The 12930-nt window shown below is 44.1% G+C and overlaps 1 protein-coding gene and 1 long non-coding RNA gene across 3 annotated transcripts in view; both read left to right on the top strand.

Moving 5' to 3' along the window:
• The first annotated feature begins 2204 nt into the window (after positions 1 to 2204).
• LOC139557807 (uncharacterized) lies at positions 2205 to 6612 on the top strand. Of its 2 annotated transcripts, none has more exons than XR_011671464.1 (5): positions 2205 to 2392; positions 3683 to 3839; positions 4146 to 4290; positions 4408 to 4525; positions 4729 to 6612. It is a non-coding gene; the product is annotated as an uncharacterized lncRNA (long non-coding RNA). The 2 variants fall into 2 exon arrangements; XR_011671463.1 differs by having other exon boundaries at positions 2209 to 2725.
• A 1734-nt stretch (positions 6613 to 8346) lies between these two features.
• LOC139557801 (myb/SANT-like DNA-binding domain-containing protein 4) overlaps positions 8347 to 12930 on the top strand; it is a 128784-nt gene continuing 124200 nt past the window's right edge. The window contains exon 1 of the mRNA XM_071372998.1: positions 8347 to 8521. The gene's annotated coding sequence lies outside the window, so the exon portion shown is untranslated. The remainder of the gene's footprint in view (positions 8522 to 12930) is intronic.

Genomic DNA, 12930 nt, shown 5'->3' with positions numbered 1-12930 from the left:
CAAATTTCCTTTATATAAAAATCCCCATAACATGAACATTAAATGAAAGAAACCGGTATTCAAGGCACCATCAGTAGCCTATATTTTCTATTTTAGCAAAAGTGGGCTAAATTTACTTCAAAGAAAAAAACAATAATAGCAATTTTCTATCATCCACTCAACTGAAATATTTTTAAAATATAATTGGATTGAAATACAATAAAATAAAGTGCAAAAATCTATTAATCAAAAACAACACTTTGTTTAAGGAGAAGTAACATGCAGTGAAAACAAATATTAAACTTTAACTTTTAAACTTGAACTGAGTAAAAACTCTAAATATGTGATTGCACAGTAATGTTCACTTGTTTGAGGTTGAGGGTGATACTTGGTGGTGTCCCATCTTTTCCACAAGTTCATCAATGTTCGGGGTAAGGCTCTGAGCTGAGGAAATCCTCAGAATTGAGTGGAGGTGTTCAGCAGTAAGTCGACTTCTGTGTGATGTTTTGTTCAGGTTCATCAAAGAAAACAGTTGTTCACACAGGTATGTGCTGCCAAACATAGACAACGTTTGAGCAGCCTGGATGCGCAGCTGGGGCATTGTGTCGGGGAGGAAACGGGCGAACTCCGCAGCACCCACTGCCGCATATTTTGCCCTCAGTGCATCATTGCATTGGAGGTCAATCAACTCCATTTGGAGGTTTGGTGGTGAGCTTTCCACGTCAACAGCAAATGGGTTACCGAGCAGTTCCAACCTGCTTTTTTGTGCTTCAAAGTCAGCAAATCGGCGTCGAAAGTCAGCGGCAAGCATACCTATTTTATCAGCCAACTGTGCGCTCGGGAACGCACTGGTAGAGAGCTTCTCTTTCATGGTCTGGCAGCTGGGAAAGTGGCTCAAATTTTCTTTCCGCATCTGCGTCTCCCACAGAGTCAGTTTGGTTTTAAATGCCTTCACTGTACTGTACATATCAGAGATGACATGATCCCGACCCTGCAGCTGCAAGTTCATTGCATTCAGATGACTCGTAATGTCACACAGAAAAGCCATTTCACACAGAAACATTTCGTCTCGGAGTTGTGTTGTGTCTTTCCCTTTGCTGTCCAAGAACAGACAAATCTCCTCACGAAGCTCGAAACATCTTTCTGCGAAACAGCTCGGTGCGTCACCGTTGCATTGTGGGAAATGTAGTATTGGTGCGTGTAAAAGATCTGCGGGCTGCCGGCTTGCTGCGGTCTGCGGGCCGGTTCTAATAATAAATCAAGATCATCCCAGGGGCCGTAAAAAACCTTCTCGCGGGCCGGATGTGGCCCGCGGGCCTTGACTCTGACATATATGTTGTAGAGGGTCTCACTACACCGGTGGAGGTGATGGTCGCACTTGTAGGTGACGTTGAGGGTCTTGATGCACCGGTGGCGACAACACTTGTGGATGGCGTAAGGGGTCTGGCTTTAAAATTGCCACTCGTTGCCCTAGGCACAATAAATGAATCCAGAAAAGAAAGAATGTGGCAGAAGCGCCAAGGCTGCTGGCCTGAAGCTGCTGACCCAGACCTCTTCTTCTCTTTCTCTGCCCTTCTCTCTCTGATACCTGTCCCTGACTCCTCTCCACTTCCTCCTACAGTCTTCTTCTACATAGACATGAACATGATAAGCCAAACCATTACCTAGCATAACTATAGTTATTAGATAGCTATCATGGACATGTCACCTACTGTACACATAGACACACACGGTTATTTGACCAAATTATCAGGGGTACAGTAGTATCTACCATTTCCATGACTATTTATCTAGCATTCACACTCTTTCAAACATGAAAATTTGGTAAAGTTATCAAGGGTAGTAACTAGCATAATTTATTTGACTATTTTTCACACACACCTCATTGGCTAGGTTAGCTAGCTAGCTAACGCTAACTAGCCACATCTAGCACAAGCTCACTACTAAACTGACCTGGCAATCCTACTATCGTGGACACTTGTCTCCAAGCAGCATTTTGTGTGTTTATGTCCCTGTAGCTGTCAGCAGTTGTGTCAAAAAGACACGGTTTTGAAGACACTGCGAAAATTATTCTCTCCTCCATGTGTCCAACCGCATGCGACCATTTGCAAAAGGTACCTGCATCAGTATAGTTGCCTAGCTGCGCAAAATGTTATGCAGCAGTGATGCAATGACGCAGCCGGTGTGTTCGAAGCGTAAGTGACGAGTCATTGGTGTTAAAGTTTGCACTTTTGACCCCACAGCTTGTGGGCGGGCTTTAGTGGGAGGTGTGGAGGATGCTTCTCCGTTGGTCAGTCATTTTTTGAGTGTCAGTTTGGCTACAACCAATAGTGTTCAGCCTTTCTTTCCGACACAAAGGAAGTCATAGACACTTTACAGTACAACGAAGGACTGTGTGATGATGGCGTCTCAGGTAACCAGCACTGGGCGTTCTTCCGTCCAACTTCTACATAGGTAGTAGTTCAGTGATGGGGGGGTTGGATCACTACTGGCTGTAGGCGAACAAGTGATGCGCGTTTGGAGCAATACTAGCTGCTGTATCCAAGGGTCAGACAGTCGTTCACATGACAACAGAAGAGAACCAATTTACTAGTTACAGCAGCGCGTCCCCTGAACTATAACGAAGAGGAAACGTTAGGAGAGAAGCCTGACACCGGAGACACCGGAGACACGGACAGTTTCAAGTTGGATATTAATAAGTGTCATTATCTGTCTTTACCTTGGTCACGGAGAGGGGGGTGAGAAGGTGATGAAGCGTACTTCATGAGCTGTAACCGAAAAACTACTGGCATTTGGAAAGTTTGAGTTGATGGAGAAAGTGTGGTGGAACAAGTGTTAGCATTGTTAAGTATCTTGCTAGTTAGGTCGAATTCTCCGTTAGCTAGCCAGAGAAATGTTGAGCAATGGGGGAATATATATATTTTTTACTCAGTAAATGTTGTTTTTGCACACATGTAGCCTTGTGCACTTGATCGATGTCGATAGTTGCCACTATAATAGAGCAAAAATAGAATGCCTGTTTGTTTCATTATATTTCTACTTTAAAATGTTTTTTTCCCAAGTGCAATATTAGTATATTGTTTTTTTCTCACGACTTGAGTGTCATTTGCAGTAAAGTCTAGGCAACAAATAACATTGGATTGCTTTCTTTACATTTTTTAACTGTGAGTTAGATTCACATTAACCACTTTTTATTTTACACACACTGATCATATAGATCATATTCTTTGTTGTTTAGTTAGTTAAAACCTCCATTTCCCCCTGCATGTTTCAGTGCAACAAAAAAAAGTGTTCACATTTTGGTCCCTCGGCAGTTTGCATCCCTGGTAGTTAGCTCCTACGATTTAGTGTCGGTTCATAACATTATACTATATTACATGCATACCTGTATTACATACATACCATAGAATGATAAATCATGCAATTTTTATTCTCAAGCTAACCAAACGCATTTAGCTACGAACGCCTGTTCTCGCAATTTTCAGTTGAATTAATCTAACTTTCTTTCATGGCAACTCATAAGCAGGCCATGTCCTATTTGTTTCATAGTTGATATACAGTCACCTGTATGTACATACATACAGTACTGTACAAAAGTGTTAGGCACATGTACAATTCTGTAAAAAACATATGTTTCTAAATGTAAAAAAATATATATATATATGAAGGAACATTTTCTTATTTCACCTTCTCTTATATCCAGAGTGGCAGGTGAAATATTTGCAGTGAGCCTTGCACAAGGTGGACTGTCTCCACGATTTATGCAGGAGTGGTGTTACCACTATCTGGTGACCGGGACCCTGAAGGACCTAACAAAGGGTAGTGTACATGACACAGAGGTGTCCCCATTCATCGAAACGGTGTGTTGATGAAATTGAAAGCATTTTCTTCTCATTACTCTTTTAGCAATTAGTTGTGTTTGAAAAATAAAATGTGCTTTCAGATCAAAGATACCTTTGACCTGTCACCCTACACTGAATTCCATTATTCTTTTACATTGCAACAACCCACAATTTGTGTCAACTGATTTAATTTAATATTTTTCAAACAAATTGGTTTTTAGAGTACATTATCATGACCATTCATACAAGAGCACCAAGGTTTCTGCAGTAAGATATGCAAATCTCAATGAATGTCGATGTCTCTATCCGTTTCATTTTTTAAAGAGACATTTTGCTGCATTTAACCACAAAACGTACAGCAATGCTTCAGCAGCTGCATGAAGGCCTTGAAGTCTACATCTTAATTGAGGTCATGCAGAAGAAACCGAAGGAATGTCTCAATCTCTTTGTGATTGGCGATGATGACATGGTAATTAACAAACTGTGCTTTTTAATATTCTGATTGTTATTTATGGGGTTTTGGTCAGGTGACTTGTGTATCTGAAATATAGTGAAAGTAATGTTATTCTTGGAATTCATTGTCTAGGTTGATGCACACTACATAATCTCAAACCTGGCCCCAGAGATGAGTGAATGTGGTTCTCCAAAACAAAAGGAGACAGAAATCTTGGATTTCTTTCAAGATTTCCTCCAAGAACTTGATGGTATGTATTGTTTGCATGTTTGTACTTGTGCTTACTCCCTGATTTTGTTACTGTAGTATCTAATGTTTTTCTCTTAACTCAAATGAGCTGCTCCATAGTAATGATGTCAATGTAACACTTCAAACTGTTATTTTATTTTCAGTTTATATTGCACTGACCGCTTATACATTTGTCCCCCCCCACATATTAATATGCTAAACCAGATGGAAAAGTGAGCCTCTCTGTGGCTGAAGACAATGGAGAGAAAGACAGTGGAGAGAAAGAAGACAATGGAGAACCACTTGCTGTTCCCAGTGTAATGCAGTGGCTGACAGGGCAGCCACACACACCTGCTTGTCTCAGAGAGAGAAAAGTTCAAGATAGTGGTCATTTTTGACTACTCATGTCTACAACGCATGCCTAACCACACTTTGTTACCCTGTTGTTAGTACATACACCAAAACGATAACATTTCCCACAGCCCTCAGAGATTACGATGCATTTAAATCAAAAATTGAAACAACAATCAAATACGTTGCAAGGTTTGATAGAGTGTAGCTGAAAGACTCCTCAATTTAACAGACTGATAATCCACATACAGTACATTATGTTCCTGTGTAAAGAAGTCAAATCTTTCTTGCTTTATTTTTGGATTAATGCTTAAATGTACATCCTTGACAACTGTGATTTAGAACTTTTTTTTTTATTAAAACCTCTTACTACTCAGAGCATTCATAGAAGGATGGTAGACTGCAGCGATAGCTCAGAGGTCTAAACACTGGATGGATGAATGAATGGACTATTGGAAATAGTCAGAGGGACTGATATAGTATTTGGGCTTTTGTAAAGGTTTTGCATTATGTTTTATACACTGGTCTTAGGCTATACCTTCAAACACCAAAACCTTAGGTGGCTCCATTGCTAGTAAAGAGTGTTACAATGTATCAACAAAATGTGTTTTTTGTATCATCCTAGTCCATGGGAATTATGTAAATGAAATGACATACAATTCACTCATTTTCTGGTCCTTGCCAACATAGTGTTCCAGATGTACTGCAACTACTTTAGTATATCATCGGTTCTCTCCCCTTTAATATGTGATTCTTTCTGTTTTTAGTCTTTATTTTGTTTAACAAGTGCTTGAAGTTGTTCTATATACAGTATGGGGGCCAAGACTCCATTTTAGTATAGTGTACACCAAGTGGTATAGAATACAAGTATATAAACTTTATCCAAATGCAATGTAATAGACCAATTTATCTCCGGGCTTGACGTCTATCTTATTGAGAGATTCTTTAAGCTAGCATTATACACAAGTAAAGGTGCTCGGTCTGTCTTTATGTTATTAATTTGTAGTACTGTATCCTGTAACCACCAGAGTCACTGCTTATTCAGTGGTCTCCAACTTGACCTCTGGAGCTCAGAAATGATGAAGATAACACTGAGACAGTGCCACTCTGTTAGACAGGAATTTGGTGCTGAAGTACAATAATACTTTACAAGTCCTTTTGATTACCCAAGGTTCATTTGTATGCAGCAAGGGATGGAAGGTTTTATTAAAATGTACATTTAAGGGATTTTTCAGTTGCTCATTTTTATATTTTGACATGACAAAGTTGTGTATTTGTGGATCTACTGTATTGGTGTTTACAAAATGTACTAACCATCGTTCACTGAGCTCTGTCACTAGCATTGTTATGTTATTGCCTGCTTTTGATTTTCATGTTAAGACACTGGATGTCATGTACTCTAACTGTAAAGGTGACAGCTCGATAAATTATATGGGGAGAGAAAGTCACCTCAGGAGCCTTTATGACACTTATGGATTCTTGCACTCTTCTGTAACTGGATAGTGTTTTATAGATCACTGCATTATTAGAACGTACTATAGATTCACCTCTGAACTTGGAACCCGTTTGCTGTATGTCCAATGGTAGTGCCGTGAACATGTTACAATTATTCACGTGATTATTTTGACACTGTTATACTACATAATGTTGATACATGGTATTTATCAGTTTTATATGTTCAAATGTTGGGTTTGTTTTTAGAGAGAAGTGTCAATTAACAAAGATGCTTTGTGGAAAATAAATACCATTGGTTTACAAGAAGTTTAATTACATTTCATAAAAGCTCTTTTCAATGAATGAAACGAGTTTGTTTACCAATTAAGAGGTGCCGTTTTCTTTTCCAGCAAAAGATATACACATTTTTGCCATTGTCAAGAGTGGCACTGGGGCTAAAACAATATCCTACATAGTGTGGGAGGACTGCACCTAAAAAGGCTGGAGACTCATAACTAATTGAAGAGCATGCATGTATATGTCCTGACCAAAAGATGAGGAGTCAGTGGTACTGTAGGGGTCACTTGACGTTGTGTTGCAGCACAGCAAGATTCTCAGTAGACAGTAGACAGGGGCCATGGGATGTCTGGAACAATGACCCCATTATCAGTGTTTCCAGATTATCCTCCTGATAAAGCAGGTCCTCCACCTGCTGAATCTGGAATGCTCAAAATAAATCTGTATTAGTGACAATACAGTTATAGGAAGATCTGTCAAGCCATTCACATCACAGACTCATACCTCTGCATAGTCTGGCTCAGACACAGGTGTTTGGAGCATTCCAATATGCAACAGCTGATGAGGTGTCAGGTTCTCATCAGTACTTAAAGGGTGATTATTCCAAATCTCTGAAATGCTGCAGATCTGCCCGCAGACGAGGTAGGAACACATGTCCCACACAGAAGGGGTGGATAGAATTCTACAGGTCAAGGTTGCCTTCTTCCTCCAAACTATGCAGCAAGTTGTAGTACTGACATGTCACAGCACTCCAAATATCTCTCCATAAGAGTTCCACTTTAACAGAGAGAAAAGGTTTTGTGGGGGGGAGGAACCTATAAATAGAATGAATATAATGGGCTTGGAACCTCTAACCCTGGCAATTCATTCTATTTCTATGTAGCCACCACTCTATGACATTAGCAGCCATGGAGATAGAACGTGTGTCATCTCTATGATGGCATCTCTATGATGTCAATTTACCAACATTACGACCAGGAATACGACTTTCCCAAAGTGGATCCTTTGTTCGGACCTCCACCCTGGTCATAGGATCTAATCCCAGAGGCCGACCCAAAACAATGCCGCAGGAGAGGCAGACAGAGCGGCCTACTGGTCAGACTTAGAAGGCGAGCACACCATCCACCGCTTCTGAGCATATTACTCGCCAATGTCCAATCTCTAGACAACAAGATGGACAAAATTAGGGTACGAGTTGCCTTCCAGAGAGACATCAGAGATTGTAACATTCTCTGTTTCACGGAAACATGGCTCACTTGGGATATGTTGTCAGAGTCGGTACAGCTACCAGGTTTCTTCATGCATCGCATGAAACATCTCTCTGGTAAGAAGAAGGGCGGGGGTGTATGCCTCATGATTAACGACTCATAACAACATACAGGAACTCAAGTCCTTTTGTTCACCTGACCTAGAATTCCTTACAATCAAATGCCGACCGCATTATCTCCCAAGAGAATTCTCTTTGATTATAGTCACAGCCGTGTATATCCCCCCCAAGCAGATACCTCGATGGCCCTGAAAGAACTTCACTGGACTCTATGTAAACTGGAAACCATATATCCTGAGGCTGAATTTATTGTAGCTGGGGATTTTAACAAAGCTAATCTGAGACAAAGGCTTCCTAAATTTTATCAGCATATCGAATGAGCTACACAAGCTGGTAGCATTCTGGACCATTGCTACTCTAACTTCTGCGATGCATACAAAGCCCTCCTGTCAGGGATTGTGTGCAGAGAGGTAGCGGAGTCAAGCGCAGGACACAGGTGTTGAGCAAAACAACGGCGTTTACTCAAAATACAAGCAAAAATTCCTCATAGGGAAAATAGCAAACACACATGCACCAACAACAACCACTAACGAAACAAACAATCACGGACAGAACAGAAATGTATGCCAGAGGGTTAAATAGGGAACATGATAGGGGAATTGAAACCAGGTGTGTGTAATACAGACAAAACAAAACGAAACTGAAAAATGGATCGGTGGTGACTAGAAAGCCGGTGACGTCGACCGCCGAACACCACCCGAACAAGGAGAAGGGCTGACTTCGGCGGAAGTCGTGACACCTCCTTCTGCAAATCTGACCATGACTCCATTTTGTTGCTCCCATCCTATAGGCAGGAACTAAAACAGGAAGCGCTCATGCTCAAGATTATCCAATGCTGCTCTGTGTCACGTTCCTGACCTGTTTTCTGTTTATTTTGTATGTGTTAGTCGGTCAGGGCGTGAGTTTGGGTGGGCAGTCTATGTTATGTGTTTCTATGTTGGTTAATGGGTGACCTGATATGGTTCTCAATTAGAGGCAGGTGGTTTACGTTTCCTCTGATTGAGAGCCATATTAAGGTAGGTGGTTTCACATTGTTTGTGGTGGGTGGTTGTCTTCCGTGTCTGTGTATGTTGCGCCACACGGGACCTCTTCGGATGAAGAGGAGGAGGAAAATCGTTACAGTCTGACCAATCGGATTCCACGCTTCAAGATTGCTTCGATCACGTGGACTGGGATATGTTCCCGGACAGCCTCAGACAATAACATTGATGTATACGCTGACTCGGTGAGCGAGTTTATTTGCAAGTGCATCGGAGACGTTGTACCCACTGTGACTATTAAAACCTTCCCTAACCAGAAACCGTGGATTGATGGCAGGACTGGCATACCAGCGGTGGGAACACGGACAGTTCAGACTTGGCTCACGAATCCATGCAGCTGGGGAGAGCTCGCCTCTCTCGGGAGGAGAGGGGGAGGCGGATATCCCAAGGACTCTGTCTCTACTGTGGTAGAACGGGCCACTTTATCCACTCCTGCCCGGTAAAAGATCAGGCCCGGTAGTAAGTATGAGGCTACTATCGGTTGGTGTCACGACAGAGAAGACCTCATCATCTACCCTCATCTCAGTAAGACTAAAATGGGCCACCCACACGCACGACACCCAAGCCTTACTGGATTCAGGAGCAGAGGGTAATTTCATGGACTTCAAACTCGCTCACAAGCTCCAGATTCCTATCACCTCCCTCACGCACCAGATATCCATCAACGCTCTCAATGGTCAAGAACTCCCCAACATTTCTCACACCACTGAACCTATTACACTCATCACTTCTGGCAATCACACTGAAACACTATCATTTCTACTCATGGACTCACCTCTTGCACCATTAGTTCTCGGCCACCCTTGGCTCACCCAACACAACCCCAGAGTTGACTGGGGTCATAACTCTATATCCATGTGGAGTAACAAGTGTCTTGAGTCCTGTTTAGTGTCGGCTTGTTCATCTGTGTCTGATTCTGTGTTTCTAGAGGAGGCAGTGGATTTGTCTAACGTGCCCGTAGAATACCTCGACCTGAAGGAGGTGTTCAGTAAGTCCCGTGCTGCTTCTCTTCCTCCGCATCGTCCCTATGACTGCGCAATAGAATTATTGCCAGGTGAGTCTCCGCCTAAAGGCAAGTTATATTCACTCTCTATTCCTGAGAGGGAGGCTATGGAAAGATACATCTCTGATTCTCTGGCATCTGGATTCATTCGTCCTTCCTCTTCTCCAGCGGGGGCGGGGTTCTTCTTTGTGGGGAAGAAGGACGGATCTCTGCGTCCTTGCATTGATTACCGTGGGTTGAATAACATCACAGTAAAGAATACCTATCCCTTACCATTGATGTCTTCAGCCTTTGAAAGGTTACAGGGAGCATCCGTGTTCACTAAGTTGGATTTACGTAATGCTTATCATTTGGTTCGCATAAGGAGGGGGGACGAATGGAAGACCGCGTTTAACACCCCCAGAGGGCATTTCGAATATTTGGTCATGCCTTTTGGGTTATCCAACTCCCCAGCGGTGTTCCAGGCACTCGTCAATGACGTGCTGAGAGATATGATTGATCAGTTCATATATGTTTACCTGGATGACATACTGATTTTTTCTTCTTCTCTCCAGGAACACGGTCAGCACGTCAGACGAGTACTTCAGAGGTTGTTGGAGAATGGACTTTTTGTGAAGGCGGAGAAATGCATTTTTCATGCACAATCCGTTCCATTCCTAGGTTACATCGTCTCAACTGAAGGTATTCGCATGGATCCTGACAAGGTTAAGGCTGTGGTGGAGTGGCCAAGCCCAGATTCCCGTAAGGCCCTACAGAGGTTTCTGGGATTCGCCAATTTCTACAGGCGTTTCGTTCGCAACTTTAGCCAGATAGTCGCTCCTCTTACCGCCTTAACCTCCCACAGAGTGACGTTCAGGTGGTCCGATAGAGCCGAGGCTGCATTCTCCACACTCAAGAGCCGCTTTGTTTCGGCACCCATCCTCATAGCTCCCGATCCCTCGCGTCAGTTCGTGGTGGAGGTGGACGCTTCAGAGGTGGGAGTAGGAGCGGTACTTTCCCAACGTTCCTCTTCTGACGACAAGATGCATCCTTGCGCGTTCCTGTCCCATCGGTTATCACCTGCGGAACGCAACTACGACATTGGCAACAGAGAGTTGTTGGCAGTAAAATTAGCACTGGAGGAGTGGCGCCATTGGTTAGAGGGTTCGGGGGTACCTTTTATAGTTTGGACCGATCACAAGAATTTGGAATATATCAGAACCGCCAAGCGACTCAACTCCAGGCAGGCGCGGTGGGCACTCTTTTTCGGACGTTTTGACTTCTCTCTCTCGTATCGCCCGGGTTCCAAGAATGTCAAACCTGATTCCCTTTCTCGCATTTTTGACCATTCCGAACGGCCATCCACTCCCGAGTGCATCCTACCCGGGACCCTAGTGGTCTCCACACTCACATGGGAGGTTGAATCGAGGGTCAAAACGGCTTTAGAAGGGGTAACGCCTCCGCCCGGTTGCCCGCCTAATCGGTTGTTTGTGCCGGAGGGGTGTCGGTCCGATGTTATTCGGTGGGGGCATTGCTCCAACGTAGCGTGTCATCCAGGGGTCAGCCGCACTAGCTTTTTGGTTAAGCAACGCTTTTGGTGGCCACTGATGGCTCGTGACATTCACAGTTTTGTCTTGGCTTGCTCGGTTTGTGCCACTGGGAAGAATTCTAATCGACCCCCAGATGGATTACTCCAACCACTGTCGGTCCCTTCGAGACCTTGGTCTCACATCGCGCTAGATTTTGTTACCGGACTCCCGCCCTCCCAGGGCAGGACGGTTGTTTTGACCGTGGTGGACCGGTTTTCGAAGGCGGCTCATTTTATTCCCTTGCCCAAATTACCATCTGCCAAGGAGACAGCGGTAACTGTCGTGGATCACGTCTTTCGCTTACATGGTCTGCCGATGGATGTAGTTTCTGACAGAGGGCCCCAATTTGTGTCCAAGTTCTGGCAAGAATTTTGTAGGTTACTGGGAGCGAGTGTCAGTCTGTCTTCAGGGTTTCATCCCCAGAGCAACGGTCAAACGGAGAGGGCCAACCAAGATTTGGAGAGAGTGTTGCGATGTTTGGTTTCTAAGAACCCATCTTCCTGGAGTCAACAACTCTCTATGGTTGAGTACGCTCACAATTCGTTGCCAGTGGCAGCCACGGGTCTCTCTCCGTTTGAGTGTAGTTTAGGTTACCAGCCACCTATCTTCCCCAGTACGGAGTCCGAGGTCATTGTTCCCTCCGCTCACGCTTTCATCCAGAGGTGCCGTCACGCATGGAGCAGAGCCCGTGAGACTCTCCTCCGGGTGGGGGCGCGCACCAAGGCTAAGGCCGATCGCCACCGGTCGAAGCCTCCGGTATACGTCGTTGGCCAAAGGGTGTGGCTTTCTACTAAGAACATTCCACTCCGATCCGTTTCGAACAAGCTTGCTCCCAAATTTATCGGCCCGTTCAGGGTCACCAGGATCATTAGTCCGGTGGCGGTCCGGCTCAAGCTTCCTCCAGCGTATAGGAGAATTCATCCTACCTTTCATGTGTCTAAAATAAAACCGGTTTTTCAGGCACGTATTAACCCGCCGGTTCCGGTTCCCCCGCCGCCACGACTTGTTGATGGGGAACCCACCTTTTCTGTCAATCGGATTTTGGACTCTAGAAGGAGGGGACGCGGATTCCAGTACCTGGTAGACTGGGAGGGTTACGGTCCGGAGGAGAGAAGTTGGGTACCCGCTAGGGACATTCTGGATCACTCCCTTATTGATGATTTCAATCGACAGGTAAATTTGCCTGGGAACGCCTCTTGGCGTACCCCCCTCCCCTAGGGGGGGGGGGTATTGTCACGGTTCATGAATCCACTGCCTCTCTCTCTCTCTCTCTCTCTCTCTCTCTCTCGTGGTTGTGTGGGCGTGGTTTCCAATCTCGGCCTGATTGTCTGCGCCAGCTGTAATCACTTATCTTCCCTTTATATGTTCTGTAACCTGTGTGTCTTGTTGTCAGATCGTTGTTTATTC

The sequence above is a fragment of the Salvelinus alpinus genome, chromosome 28 (assembly GCF_045679555.1).
Source record: "Salvelinus alpinus chromosome 28, SLU_Salpinus.1, whole genome shotgun sequence".
NCBI lineage: Eukaryota > Metazoa > Chordata > Actinopteri > Salmoniformes > Salmonidae > Salvelinus > Salvelinus alpinus.
Note: the sequence above shows the minus strand (reverse complement) of the source record. Positions and strands in the feature narration are given on the sequence as shown.